Below are 14,872 nucleotides of genomic sequence, written 5' to 3' on the forward strand. Positions count from 1 at the left end.
GGTGCTTGCATTCTTTTTCCTGTAAGCGATTTGTAACTTTTCTTTTCGATAAGCTCTAATGAGATCAAATATCCTTCCTGTTCTCAGTGGAGCTTCTCCAGCTAAAGATTGTCAGCGGAGAAATGGCTGGTGGCTGTGATAAGCCTGCTTTGTGTGTGTATCTTTCACATCTCTTTCACTGAGCGTTCCCTGCCTCCTCCCCCCAGATGAGCGCTCTGTGATTCTAAAGCCGATACCCAAGCCTTACGTCATCTGTCTCCCCACTCCCTTGATTATTTCCATCCAAATTTGACACAGGTCCTTAACTTAGTGAACTCACGGGCCTCCAGCTGTGTCCTGAACCCCTGAGCACTTTACTGCTTCTGACTCCTGTGCCTGTCCAGCCTCACATGCTGCCCCGTGGGAGGGGAGGAGAAATGCTCTTCTATATTCTTACAGGTCATCAGAATGTTGATGATCATATATGGAATGAATACATACAGTGGCCGTTGATAGTGAAATCTGTCACCCAGGGCTTCTCATCGGCCACCAGTAGTGGCATTTGAGGCTGGATAATTCTTTGTTGTGGAGGCTTTCCTACACAGCCTCCTTGTCTTCTGCCTGCTAGATGCTAGTAGCCTCCCCCCAGGGTGTCGCAGCCAAAAATGTCTTCACTAGTGTTGATTCCACTACTGCTGATTCCAAGTGCTTCCTCTGTTCATTTTGCTCCTTCACAGTTCTTCATGGGCATTTGTTTATTTACTTCATTAGTGGAACAAATACTTATTACTTTTCTACTTATGCCAGCTTCTTATGCCATCTATATGTAGGAATGTAAGGATGAACTTGGCATTTCCTTCTTCATGTTCATATGTGTATATATATATATTTATATATGTGTGTGTATATATATGAGTCAATTTTGAATGTATCTCTCTTGTGATTTTTATCATTATTTTCTTGAAAGTTCCCTTCTCTGAATGTCGTTCCCAACCTACAGCTCTGGCAGCCGTTTGAGTGATTAGGACTTCTTAAATGAATGTTGTGTTTTCATTTCTATAGCCTGGGTCTTTGAGGAAAGCCCCTTGCAGTATGGGTCAGTATTCTTGGCTTTGACACAGCTATTAACCTTGTAAAATGATAATGCTCTATTAATCTACCAATTTCACCCATGAATGCTTCACCCATTATAGATCTGGCCTCCACTTGTCATTCTAGATCTTGTATTGTGATTTCTTTCATTCTCTTTAACCGGCCTTCTGAGGCTTCATTTAACGTGGGCGGTCATCTTTAGTTTTATGTAATGGAACTTCTTTTTCAGAACCAAGGTCAAGCCTAGCAAAGGGATGGTCATTGGATTGCTTTTGGGTGGGCTTTTAAGTTAGCACGTGGTTTTTAGAATGCTTGGGAACTGTGGTGTAAATACTGCTCTGTGGGAAACCTAATTTATGGCAGTTATTTTTCTAGTGGGAGGGAAAACAGGGTATCTTTCAGGAAGGAGTTAGATGGCTCCATCTATGTTGGTAATTTTAATATTTTGTGCTGCATGATAGGTACTTGGGAGTTCATTATTTTATTTTCAGATGTATTTTTTGTATGCCTGAAATATTTTGTAATGAGTTTTTAGGGAAACAGGCAATTGTAAGTTTCTGTTTTGCCTTTTTGCCCCCCACTCTTTTTGAATAGACATTTAGGAATCAGAACTCCACAGACCAACCTATCCACATTCCTGCCTGTACAGGGGTGGGGTGCCTGGTGCAATCCTTTAAGATTTCTAACCTTTTAAATCCAAAAAGAGACACTGCCTTCTGGCCCGGTGCGAAATAAATGTGGCAGGAACTGACGCTCTCTGCAGGGCACCCAGGTTCATCTGTGAAATGGTCAAGGTCTGTTAGGAATAAATTTCCCCTAAGGTTGTGAGGAGCCCAGAGCCTTGACCCTCAGTGACAGCCAGAGTTCTAGGTCTGGGGAACACGGAGGGGAGAATTAAATTGGGGAGGGAGGTGGAGAGGAGGGAGGTGCAGGGGAGGGAGGCGACGGTGGGTGGGGTGGAGCGACAAACCCTCCCTCCAACACACCCAAATGACCAGATTCTTCACAGCACGAAACTTCACAAGTTACGCCCACTCCCTCTGCCAGAAGCCGGGGAAGGCTGCCGCTTCCTCATTTCTGTTACTGGAAGTTTGGAGATGTGAAGCAAGACGGGGAAGCATGCGCGCGGTGCCGAGCCGTGGTGAGCGTTAATTTCAAGCCCCTTCTTTCCACTGGCGAATTTCTTTGTGTTGGGTGGCGAGGGCGAGCAGCCCAGGCGGCTGTGGACGAGGAGAGGCCGATGGGGTCCCGAGCTCGGTGGCGGCGTTGAGGGGACCTGTGCGCCCGGAGCCCCGAGAGGAATCGGGAGCTTGGCGAGCGGCGTTTCCACGCTGCGCCCGGGGGCCCGGGGCGCCGCCGTGTGGGTCCGGCTCCAGGGTAAAGAAAGGGTTGGGGTTTGCGGAGCCCTTCACCTCTCCCCCTTTGCCTTCGGCATCCAGGGATCGTACTGGGCGGGGCGGGAGGGAGGCTGGGAGATCTGGTTACCCACCAGAGGTGCGTCCTGTCCCTGCTGTCCCTTTTGGCCCCCTGCGCGTTCTGTAGTCACAGATCCGTGCCCTCGATAGTGAATCCATTGGGATTCAGTATTTCTGAAGCAATGTTCAGAAGCTGGGGCGCCCCACAGGCATCCTGGGTCAGTATGGACGTTCTTTGGGGAAGCATCAGAAGTCTTGGGTTTCTCATTAATTCTGTGTCTGATTTAGTTTAGCTCAAGACTTCCTAGCCATTGAGGTGTCATTTGCGTATCTGGAGATTTTTGTTGAAAATATGAGTTTTTCTATGGCAGCTGCTTTATCTCCAGGTTGATTGCCTAAGTCCAATTTGGGTGGGTTGGGGAGAGGAAGTTTGTGTGGGGGCAGGCACCCGAGTTGGGATCATGGCAAGTGACAGTTTATGTCCCAGCAAATGAGAAAGTTGGCCAAAGGTAAAGTTTCTTGCAAACATTCTTTAGGTTTTATTTTGGAGCCCCTTTTAGAGATTTGTGGTTTTGCTTACACAGAGGGTCTGATGGAGGCTTTTGGGTTAACTTACCCGATTCACCTGTTTCATATCAGATCAACAGGTTAGTATGGCCGCTAGCGGAGTAGTGGGAGGTGTGTTTGTGTGTGTGTAAGCTAAGCTTTCATATGAATTCCTAGGGCATCGTCTTATTTTTCCAGCACCTTCACAGAAGGTGGAGAAATGTGTAGCTGTTATTATGTTCATGGAGAACCAATTTCATTTTACAGGTGTTTCTCCCAGATCTGGGCTGGGTGCAGTTAGGAGGATGCTAGTAGCTGATTCAATCATCTCCCTGATCCCAGAATGGGACCACCTGGCTTTCTCTGGGCACCTTCCATTTGAACTTTGGGGTCAGGGGACAGATTGCTGTGGCCACAGTTTTACTTAGTTCACTTTCACCTTTTACTTCGTTTACATCCACCTTCAGCTTCCTTCAAGTTAATGATACAGAAGTAAAATGAAATGACATTTAAAGCGAAGTAGGTATGTCCCGGGAAAGGACAACAGGTTGCATGGTCCAGGCTGTCACAACCACCAGGGCCCTGTATTCTTTGAGGAATGGCATGGGGATGTGAACTTGAGGCTGACATGAAGCTGTGTGGCCTGCTTCTCCCTCCCCTAAGAAGTCTGTAGCAACTCACTCAACAGGAAAGACAACCAAATTGGATCTCGTGATAGTGCTGGTGGAACTGACTAATAGACCCTTGTCACATGGAGTTTAATGGAACAGTAATTCTCAGCCAGAGAAAGGGAGTATATTATTCATAAAGGTATTTAGAACGTATCACATGGGACTATTTTATGTCGATACTTAAAATTGTATTAATTCTACTATAAGAATTAGGTAGGTATAGGGAGGTGTGAGAGAATGTTACAATTTCTGTATTTTTATTTTTTTCCTTAAGGTCTTCTTACCTCTCCCTTACATACGTAATCTGGTTTGGCTCTGATTGTACTTGTGTGTGTGTGTGTGTGTGTGTGTGTGTGTTTGAAGTTACAGATTCAATTTGTTTAATAGAAATAGTGCCATTAAGATGATCTTGTTTGAGTAACTAGATAGTTTTTTATAGGAATTTTTCTATTTCACGTAATATTAATGGTTGTTGGTATAAAGTTGTACATAATATCCTTTTATAATATTTTAAAAGACTATGGCATCTATAGAAATGTTTCCTTTTTTATTCCTGGCATTGGTTATTTGGGCTTTTCCTCTTGATCAGTCTTGCTAATGTATTATCAATTTTACTGGCATTTGAAAGGGTCAGCTTTGGCTTTTGTTTGTATATGAGATGCAACATAAACACTACCTCTTTTCTGAAGTTTACATGCATTTTAAAAATTCTGTGCTGTGGAACACTGTCAGAAAAGATTTTGAGAGCCTTTAAAACTAAGTAACTGGTCTCCTAGCTGTAAGGAGACGGACTTTATGTATTTATTTTTATGTGTCTTTGAAATGTTTCTCGGTTTTATTAAACTATACGTTGTGTTCTTGAAAATCACACACAGTGCATCAAATTGTTCTAAAATGGTTTTGTACCTTTCAGTGGGGCACACCCTGTGAAATTGTTTTGGAAACTTCTAGCTAGAATTTACATCAGAGTTGCTGGTAATTTAATGTGAACTGTAGGTGCCTTCAGCCTACTTGACAATACAGATCTCCTTTGCACGAGGGCAGAGTAAATTAGCTGTAATGACCGAGAAAGAAAGTTTCATTTGGATTCATATTTAATACATGAGTCTTGGCAGTTTAATGTTTTCTCAGAAATATTTTCTGAGTTTGTGACAGTGTAAGAGCAAGAACACAGAGCCAGAAAGAGCTGGATCTGAATTCTTTTTTTTTTTTAAGTGTATTTAAGTAATTTCTACATCCAGTGTGGGGCTCAAACTCACGACCCTGAGATCAAGAGCCACGGGCTCTACTCACCGAGCCAGCCAGGCGCCCCTGGATCTGAATTCTTGCTCTGCCACTTGTAGCCAGCTTTGTGGCTTCCAGAAAATCGCCTAACCCCTCTGAGCTTATGTTTCCCCTCCTGTGAGATGGAAATAAATAAAAACTGCTTTGGGGGCTGTTGTGAGATTTCTGAATATTTCTTTAAGGCCCCTGGCTTGTGATTTGGACCAAAGTAGGCACTTACTACATTTTAGCGGGTTGAGTGTTTTCACCTCCTGCCTTTTCTGGTTTTACTTCCAACCTCACCACTTCCCTCAGTGCCTGCCTTCCAGAAGTGTGAAAGGTTATTGCAACAGAATGAAACAAAGCCACTCCTCCCATCTATTTTCTCCTCATCTTGGGCAGTTGGGATATCAGGGTCCCTTCCATATCTTCAATATTTTCGTCTTACTATCCTAGTTGGTTGGTGGCATACTGGCTGTATATTTTTCTACTCCAATTTTTAAAAATTTTTAAATCTTTCTTTTATTATTTTTTAAATGTTTATTTATTTTTGAGAGCAAGAGACAGAGCACGATCAGGGAAGAGGAAGAGAGAGAGGGGGACACAGAATCCGAAGCAGGCTCCAGGCTCTGAGCTGTCATGAACTCACGAACCATGAGATCATAACCTGAGCTGAAGTCAGATGCTTAACTGACTGAACCCCTGCCCCTCCAATTTATTTTTTAATTTTTTTTTTTTTAAAGAGAGAAAGAGAAAGTGCAAGCCGGGAAGGGGCAGAGAGAGGCAGACAGAGAGGATCCAAAGCAGGCTCTGTGCTGATAGCAGCAAGCCTAATGTGGGGCTTGAACTCACAAACCCCGAGATCATGATCAGAGTCGAAGTTGGCCACCCAACAGACTGAGCCACCTAGGCACCTCTTTCCAGTTTTTACCTTACCTGCCTGGGATTATTGATTTTTTCTTCGGATTATCACACTTCCTTGAGAGTCTCACTGCTCTATCATTTCCTCCCTCCCTTCCTGCCTGCCAGCTCCTGTCCCTCCTGTAGGAATGAAATGAGTACTCAGCTCAAACTTGGCATAGGCTGGGCTGTAAGTTAGTGGGGTTGCTTCTACAAACAGAGGTTGGTTAAATGTAGTTATTCCAGAACTCCAGTTACTCTAGAAAAGATGGCTCAGTGTCACTAATCATCAGGGAAATGCAAATCAGAACCACTGTGAGACACCATCTCTATACTGAAAAGACGAGAATTAACAACTATTAGGCTATGGCGGAAAGGGAAGGCTCCTGCACCACTGGTGAGAATGTAGACCAGGAGACAGATGGGGCTGAGGATAAGCGCATCAGTCTTTTATTGCCATCGCATTTTCTGAGAGTATTTTTTCCAGAGCCTAAAGTTCCTCGGTGCTTTTGGATGGGGGGTGGGGTATGGACTGTTAAATGCTACGGCTGACCTCATAACCAAGAAAGGAACTGAGAAGCATAGAGTGGAGGAGGTTGGCTAGGTTCCTCCATAAAGGAGTAAGGCGTTCTTGAAGTCACCTAGCCTTCAGCTCTTTGTTCTCCCTGGGGTTTGTCGATTGAAAAGTCCTGGGGGAATATACGGCATAATCAGTTCCTGTTTCTTCAGGTGTCTAATAATGCGAGGGGCTGGCCTGGGGAAGGGAAGGAGTCATCAGCCGGGACAAGGCTTAGCAGCGCCGCATTTGCTGCTCTTCCCAAAGAGTGGGTCTTGGTTTACATTTTGTGTAGTGAGTTGGCCTCCGCTGTGAAGTGATTTTTGCGAAGACAACAGATTGACTAGCTGCCTTTGATCTAGGCCGGCAGCTGTGACCCGGTGTGCTGAGGAACTGTGCTGTTATTTGTCCTGGTTGGTGTTTTCACCAGGGTAGGGGACAAGGAGGCGTGTATAGTCTTCTGGAGTGTTTTGCAACACTACGCCTCCAGTCCGTTTTGAGGCTTGAAAACAAGTGGTAGCATGGCAGTCATTGGTAAACCGTTTGGGGGAGAGAGTATCACTTTTGGAAAGTTTGGTTGGGAGGGGATTTGTGAGATCTTGTATTGAAGCATAGAGGCTCCAGCGACGCCTTGGAAATGTACGCTCCAGTGTTTGAGGTCTCCGTCAGTTTACTTCTGTAAATTCAGAGGGTTTTATGGGCAAGGATAGCCATGGCCAAAGTGCTTTCTCCAAAGCCATGGGTGAATAAGGGCCTGGTAAATACTTATCTGATTATTAAAATACTAACACTAAATACTAATTTATTGAGTGTCCACAATATACCCAGTACTTTTCCTGTGTTCTTCTGTTAATGTTTCAGAGGATGACCCTGCATCCTCTTGAAGTATATGAAAAATGAGCACAAAATCCATTATTTTCCTGTGTCTGCTCTTGTAGGTAGGACTAGTGTGGACTGAGGCCCACCTTTCTAGACCTGAAAGCCAGGAGGAGAGCAGGGTTGTACTATGGAGTGTGATGCTCTGAATCCTAGTCTCTTATGTAGGAAGTGATCAGCCCCCTGGATGGCAGATTTGGAGATCTTGAGAGAAGCCTCTTGGGATGGGGTTAAGTGGGGCATTAGCAGAAGGTTGGGGAAGAAACATTCAAGCTTTTTTTTTTTTTTTAAGTTTATTTAGAGAGAGAGATAGAGAGACACACAGAGGGAGAGAATGAGCAAGGGAGGGGCAGAGACAGAGAGGGAGAGAGAATCCCAAGTAGGCTCTGTGGCATCAGTGCAGAGCCCGACATGAGGCTTGATCTCATGAACCCTGAGATCATGACCTGAGCTGAAATCAAGAGTCAGACCCTCAACCGACTGAGCTACCCAAGTGCCCCAAGGATTCAAGATTTTAAAGCCCTTACTGTTTTAGAAACTGTCCAAACCCTCCTGTGCTGGGACAATAGGAGGTTCAGTATTTGTGACCGCTATTTTGTGGAAAGAGGGGCTACTGATTCTCCCCATTCACAATTTGAGGCTTTAAAATTGATTTCCTGGGAGCCTTTGGCCGTGTAGGGACCCATTGTTGGAGCATTCCATGGACAGGCCAGTGTTTCGGGCTTGATGGAGAGGGCAGAGTGGTGCATCCCATGTCAGGGGCCCCGCAGGCTGGGTCTGCCCCTTGCGAGTGACCTATGATTAGCATCGATTCCTTAAGGCTTTGAGTTCTGAGGAAGAAGATTCCCACTGATTCTCAGATTATGTTGTTTCAAAGATGTCACAAGGTCATCTTCCTACCTTTGCCTCATCACTTTTGCCTGCCCTCATGATACCGGGAAAGGAGGGGAAGGAATTATTACTTGGTATCGGAATGGGCTTTTTCTGGGGCCGTGGGCATGAGATGATGTTACTTTTAACAGAGGGTGAACCTTTGAGTGGTGAAGTAGGTTAGTGGGGTGTTGCACGGAGGCCTCGCTGCTGTGCTCATAGAGTCTTCGTTGCATGATAGGCAAAGGGCTTCCCACTGAAAGGATCCAGCTGTAAATCTGCAACGTTACAGGCACTCAGAGCAGAGAAATAATGCCCGAGACAACCTTCCTACCTCCCAGTGTGTCTTGACGCTTTTCTACGGAACTCAGTGAGAAGGCTGGTGCGTGCCTCACTTTCCCTTCTGCCAAGTGGGGACAGGGCCGTGTCAGGCTTCCTGTACTTCCCAGCGGGGGGGAATGAATTCGATCAACAGGGGCTTTTTGACTGTCCAGAGTTGCAATGATTCTTTTTGTGTTTGCCTTCCTCCCCATGAGCAAACCCACCCAGGGCCATTTGCTAGGTAACATGCCGCACTATTCACCCTTTATCACGTTTTGGTCCTATGCTGGCCGATCCAGAATTTGAACAAAAATACGTGACTACCCATTCGGCCGGGGGAAGGCAGGGGGGTGGGGGGACGAATTGCAGACACTTCCTGAGGCACAATCCCCACTATGTTGTTGTTTTTCTTTTGATCTGACTGTGGTAAGAGTGGTTAGCCTAAGACCAACCCTCTTGACAGATTTTTACATGTACAATACAGCGTAATTCACTCGCGGTGCAGCATTTCACCGTGGATTTCCAGAACATTTTCATCGGGCATAATTGAAATAACGTCCCCCAATGATTAGCAGCCTCCCACATCCCCCCTCCCTCTGGCTCCAGCCAAGCACCATTCTGTGTCCATGACTATTTCAGACGCCTCATGCAAGTGGAACCATGTGGCATTTGTCTTTCTGTGACTCGCTTATTTCACGCAGCATAATGTTCTCAGGGTCCATCCATGTTGTTGCGGTATTGCAGGGCTGGCTTCTTCTTAAGGGCTGACTAATATTCCATTGTGCCTGTCCCCACTGCATTTTTTTTGCCCCCCATTCATCCGTCGCTGGACACTGAGGTGGTTTTTACATTTCGGCCGTGGCAAATAGCTCTGCAATGAACACGGGAGTGCTAGTATCTCTTTGAGATCTGCTTTCGTTTCTTCCCGATGAAAAATACCCGTGAGTGGGCTCATGCATCATATGGTAGTGCTATTTTTAAGTTTTTGTGAGAAGCCTCCCTACTGTTTTCCATAGCGGTGGCACGCTTTTGCATTCCGATGCCCACAGTTTTTATAGGTTCCCAGCCGGCACGGCAGGCCCTGCTTTTTGGGTCTTGCTGTGACTTGTGCCTCCAGTCTTACCTGTTGCTCTTGAACAAGACTGACAGCCTTTCCCAGTCCGCTCTCTGCGTGCACAGGGCAGCCCGGGGACCTCCCTTGCAGCATGTACATCACACTGTATTATCCTACTTGGATTATTTGCCTTTTTCAAAGGGCAAAAAACCCGATATAAATGCTTCGAGTACAAGAATAACAATAATGGTGAGCCCCTCTGTGGCACCTGCTGCCGTGCTTTGCCCCAGCACCTCGGATTCACTTAGCTTTCCTGCCTATTTGCTGCCTGCCTTGCACTTTCACTCTCACGCAGCCCCTCCAGCAGAGGGGGTGGACCCCCCTTTGACCAAGGAATCAGTCTACTGTCAGGACTAACCATGAGGGCAGGGCCCGCGGATTTTAGGACACCGCTGAGGTTTCCTTTGTCTTGTTCCCAGAGAACCCTTCTGGCTTCCTTCTCCTGCTTCCCAACTTGTGTTGTGTACAGATGCTTCCTGATAACTAGCTTAGACAGGAGTTCTGACTCTGGCTTCAGTAGCTTGTTTAAAGCAACAGAGGTAGAAAGTGGGGAGCTAGCTAGCAAATGGAGCCCTGGTCGCCTGACTCCAGTGTCTGTGCTCTTAACCAGAATGTTCCCGTGCGTTTCTGCAAGGCAGGACTCTGTGCCCTTTTCTGTACGTTTGCCTCAGTGCGGATTAGAGGGACTGCCGTGGGGTGTTCTGTAATGACCTGCCTAATGAGCGACTGGCTGTCCGGCTGACCGCAGGCTGTCCCCCCAGTCAGCCTTAATGAGTCCTGTCTCTGGGCATTTGTCCACTCATTTGCCCCCTGACATGGGCTTCTCCCAGCTCTCCTTCAGATCCATGCCAGCCTCCTTCCTTCTTGCTGCCTCTCTGGTCTGTCCCAGCTTGCTCATTTTTCCCCTTGGAGCCAGTCCTGTTTGTATAAGCAGTCTGCCCTCATGGACGGTCTTGCTTGCCTGTGGTCCATGGTCGCCGTCGTCCGCAAGCAGGTGATCCTCCTTCTGACCTGGTGCCCGTCCGCAGGTTGGCATTAGGGGCGTCTGGGTGGCTTAGTCGGTTAGGCATCCAAGTCTTGATCTCAGCTCAGGTCTTGATCTCAGGATCGTGAGTTCAAGTTCCATATCTGGCTCCTTGCTGGATGTGAAGCCTACTTAAAAAAAACAAAAGGGCAGTGTAGCCTAACATTACGTCACCGAGCCTAGATCACTCACCTCACTTCATCTCCTCCTGTGGGCATTTTATCATCTCCCGTCAGCACAATAGGAAGGGGGAGTGAAGCATGGACCACATTCACATAACTTTGTAAATTACAGGATACTGTTAGAGTTGTTCCATTTTCTTATTGGTTAATTGTTATCTCTTACCATGCCCAATTTATAAATCAAGCTTTATCATAGGTATATATGGCTAGGAAAAACCATAGTATATACAGGCTTTGGTACTATCTGCGGTTTCAGACATCTACTGGGGGTCTTGGAATGTCTCCCCCACAGATGAGGGGAGACTGCTGTAGATCTTCTCCCTCACCCCACCTCAGCATGATTATAAGTCCTGGAGAGCTACGATTGCGTGCCCTGAACCCACAGGGGAAGTGTTTGGTGACTTGATTCTTTGGGGATTAATCGGAACCTAGTCAGAGCTGTCCAAAGAAATGCCAAGGTGGTTTCCAGGTTCTGTGAAATAATGTGATCAGAGAACAAAATTGAAAAAATAATAAGAGAGACAACTCTAAAATTTGTTAGCCCATTTGTGTGCACATTTTCATGCTGCAGCTGTCCGAGTTGAACCACAGAGTGGATGTCTCATCCCTTGGCTTCAAGCACAATGGCTAGCCATCTCCTTGCCCCGTGGGAATTTAAGTAGATTTATGTGATGAATAATGTTGATTTTCTTCCAGTACTTGGGTTGTGGTTTGACAAACTTCATGCAAATTGTAGGTGAAACATGTCAAGTGTCTCCCCTCACCGCACCCATTTGAAACATAACAAAGATGTCCTCTAGGGTCAGTGTGTTGCATTTTGCTGATGACTGCCACCTGTCCACGGTGACCTCCCCTCCTTGGCCAACTCAGACACACTTTGTCTCCTCCTGGATATGCCTTCACCTTTAGGTCCAGGAAAGAGGGTCAGTCCAGGACTCAAGATGCAAAGGAAAAGAAGCACATGTGTGGAGCACCTCCTGTGCGTGCGCCTGGCATTCTGCTAAGTGTTCTTTATCAGAGTGCATGACTGATCCCCATGTTCCAGCCGGCATGTGCTACTCTCCTCTCCAAGTCTAGTTGTAACCCATGTGACATCGCTGAAACCACACATTGTGGTGACCCTAGATTTCAGCTGTGTTTTATTTGACTTCTATACCCACGACTCTCCCATTCTAGTTAGACACAGGTGTTTGGATGACGATTCTCTTGGTCATATTAACTCTAGAATTCTGAGGCTCCTGGGTTCTTTTCTGACCATATCCTTTTCTACCTCAGCCAATTCCCTAGCACTTTCACTTCTTGAGAATTTGTTAAAGTCAGGAATACCTGACTGAAACACCATGGTTAGGTGGGGTTTTTGGGAGTGTCCAATACTTGAAAAGCTATAGAATTAGCATTCTCATTTTTAGAGAGCCATCCACAGGTGCAACAATTCAAGCCCATTCTTTGACCACCCTCAGGAAAATTAAAGTTCTGTCCTCCTTTTTAAGAAGAAGGAGCCTCCCTAGCTGGACCGAGGACTTTCTCGTCACTGTCTTGTTCTGTAGCACATACAACCCGAGGTGTTGGTGCCTTGGGCCTGACGCAGTGGGACACCCTGGATCGTTTCGCCCTTCTGTCCCTCTCGTGCCCACATTGCATAAACATTGGCCTGGCAGGGACAGATGGCCACTCGGGAGGCTCGCTTGATGTCACATTTGGTTGTCTGGGTGGGGGGTAGGGGTGGCCATATCCAGTCTCCACAGGAGGAGAAGCTGACTGGGAAATACCTACTTGAGAGTGGGTAAACAAAAGCTTAAGTCCAGAAAGCTGGGTACCCTGGTACGTCCACAGGCCGGGGCACTAATGGAGTCAGGTTTACATAAATGTGTTTAGCTTGGGAGGAAGCCAGTTGGCTCAGAGCAAAGCCTTTTCTCTCTGCTCCTAATTGATGCTTTTGGAGTTTTGTTTTCTTAGGAGAGAATGTGAATGGTCTGGGGGGGTGGGGGTGGAGGGGTGAGGAAAGTGATGGGATTGCAGATAATGACTTTCAGAGCTAGAAAGAGCATTCATTCCAGAGGACTGGGTTAGCTTTGCTGGAGGCTCGGGTGAAAGTGCTGGAAATCCCAGGAGGGTCAAGATAGAGCAGTGGGGGGGCCCTTATCAGCGTGCAGCAGCGCCAGTCTGTGTAATGGGGACTGAAAGCTTTGATGGAAATGGGAAGGATGATAATAAAGAACACCCAGATAGAGGGTGCACGAGGCAGCCTGATCGTGCCTGAAAGGAACATCCAGAATTGACAGCATGTGACAATCGAGCGGGTTGTTGGTGGTTTTCACTTTAGAGGGAACATTGGAAGTAATTACAGTCATCTACATGCAAAGCAAGCATGGAGTTCAGTCAGAGTGAAAAAGCCAAAAGCCACAAGGGTTGATTGAAAGCTTTTCCTATCTAGCCTCCGGGTAATGATAACGGTTGCTATTTATTTTTCTAATGCATTTACAGAAGTCCCAACAAATGAAGTAAGGTAATGTATTCAAGTTAACCCAGTGACACCCAGTTTCTGGCTTCATGTTGCTTGGGAGGCGGGAAGGGAGTTCATGTATTCATTCCTTCAGCAAGTCATTCATTGGGTGGCCCTGGATATTATCCTTGGAGGTGTCCCTGGAGGAGTCGATGAGGTGTGACACAGCTCACGCTCCCTCAAGGAGCTTACAGTATGGAAGGGAAGAAAAGATAACACCATGGGAAAGTTTACAGGGAACCAAGTGAGAGCTATATCCAGAAGTTTGGTGTTTTTAGCCTATGAGCTGTGGAGTGGTGGAATGATCGGGGAAAATTATTAGTGAGATTTCTATTTTCTGTTGCTTATTAAGAGCTTACTCTCTGCCTGGCACGGTTTTAAATGCTTAACGTGTATTGACCATGTTTAACCCACTCAATAACCTAATAAGCTATTAGCATCTCAGTTTCACAGCTGAGGAAACTGAGGCAGAGAGAGGTAGAGATGATGTAGCCAGTGTATGGGCAGTGGGCACTCCTAACTACCCATGCCTCTGTGGCCCTTCCCACCTCTCATTTTCCTCTGTTGCTGGAACTGTCAGTGCATCCATAGTTATAGTTCTTTTTAGGAAATCAGAGACAGGGGCACCTGGGTGGCTCAGTCAGTTGAGTGTCTGACTTCAGCTCAGGTCATGATCTCATGGTTTGTGGGTTCACGCCCCGCATCGGGGTCTGTGCTGACAGCTCAGAGCCTGGAGCCTGCTTTAGATTCTGTATCTCTCTTTCTGTCTCTCTCTCTCTGACACTCCCCTGCTTGTACTCTTTCTCTCTCTCAAAAATAAATAAATATTAAAAAAAAAAATCAGACAGATATCCCATGTGAGGGCTTACTTTTTCTGTTCCACTTTCTTCTTTTTTATCTTAAATTTTAAAAGATTTTTAAAATTTTAATTCCCTAATTTTTTATAATCAAAGCACCGTTGACACACAGCGTCACATGAGTTGCATGTGTACAACACAAGGTGATTGGACAAATCCGCACGTTATGCGGGGTTCACCCCAAATGTGGCTACCATCTGGCTGTTCCATTTCTTACACATTTAGAGAAATCTAGCTCCTGTGGTTCCCCGATGGGCCATTTAGTCCTGAGTAACCAGGGGACTTTTTTTTTTTAGGTCTTTGGAGGATGATTTTAATTATCATATAAATAGCATGAATATGAGTGTGGGAGTTTTATTACTCAGTTCCTTGGTGGTGGTTTGAAGGTTTTTCTCTGGGTGTTTCCAGTGTCAGTGTTGATGCTGCTGGCAGTTGTCCCTTGCGAGGGCACAGTGATATTACTCTGTTGGTGAAGGGCCATTTCTTTTCTCTTGTTTGTTTGTTTGTTTTTAATTAGGTGAGGGAGATAAGTGCAGTCATTTGTATTTAAACAAAATGGTTATTATTTGTCAGTTCATGTTTATTGAGGAAAATGGAGAGCACCAGGCTCGAAGTCAGTGTCCTGAGTTTTGTTTTTGGTTTTTTTTTTATGCACTCTTCCTAACTCTTGGACATTAGGGGACTCTGCTGTTGGGACAACAAT

At 46.0% G+C, this 14,872-nt stretch overlaps 1 protein-coding gene across 1 annotated transcript in view; it reads left to right on the plus strand.

The window, feature by feature from the left end:
• Positions 1-2,104: 2,104 nt before the first annotated feature.
• Positions 2,105-14,872, plus strand: part of TIAM1 (T cell lymphoma invasion and metastasis 1) — a 199,896-nt gene continuing 187,128 nt past the window's right edge. The window contains exon 1 of the mRNA XM_029938668.1: positions 2,105-2,212. The gene's annotated coding sequence lies outside the window, so the exon portion shown is untranslated. The remainder of the gene's footprint in view (positions 2,213-14,872) is intronic.

The sequence above is a fragment of the Suricata suricatta genome, chromosome 5, assembly GCF_006229205.1.
Source record: "Suricata suricatta isolate VVHF042 chromosome 5, meerkat_22Aug2017_6uvM2_HiC, whole genome shotgun sequence".
In the NCBI taxonomy this organism is placed as follows: Eukaryota; Metazoa; Chordata; class Mammalia; order Carnivora; family Herpestidae; genus Suricata; species Suricata suricatta.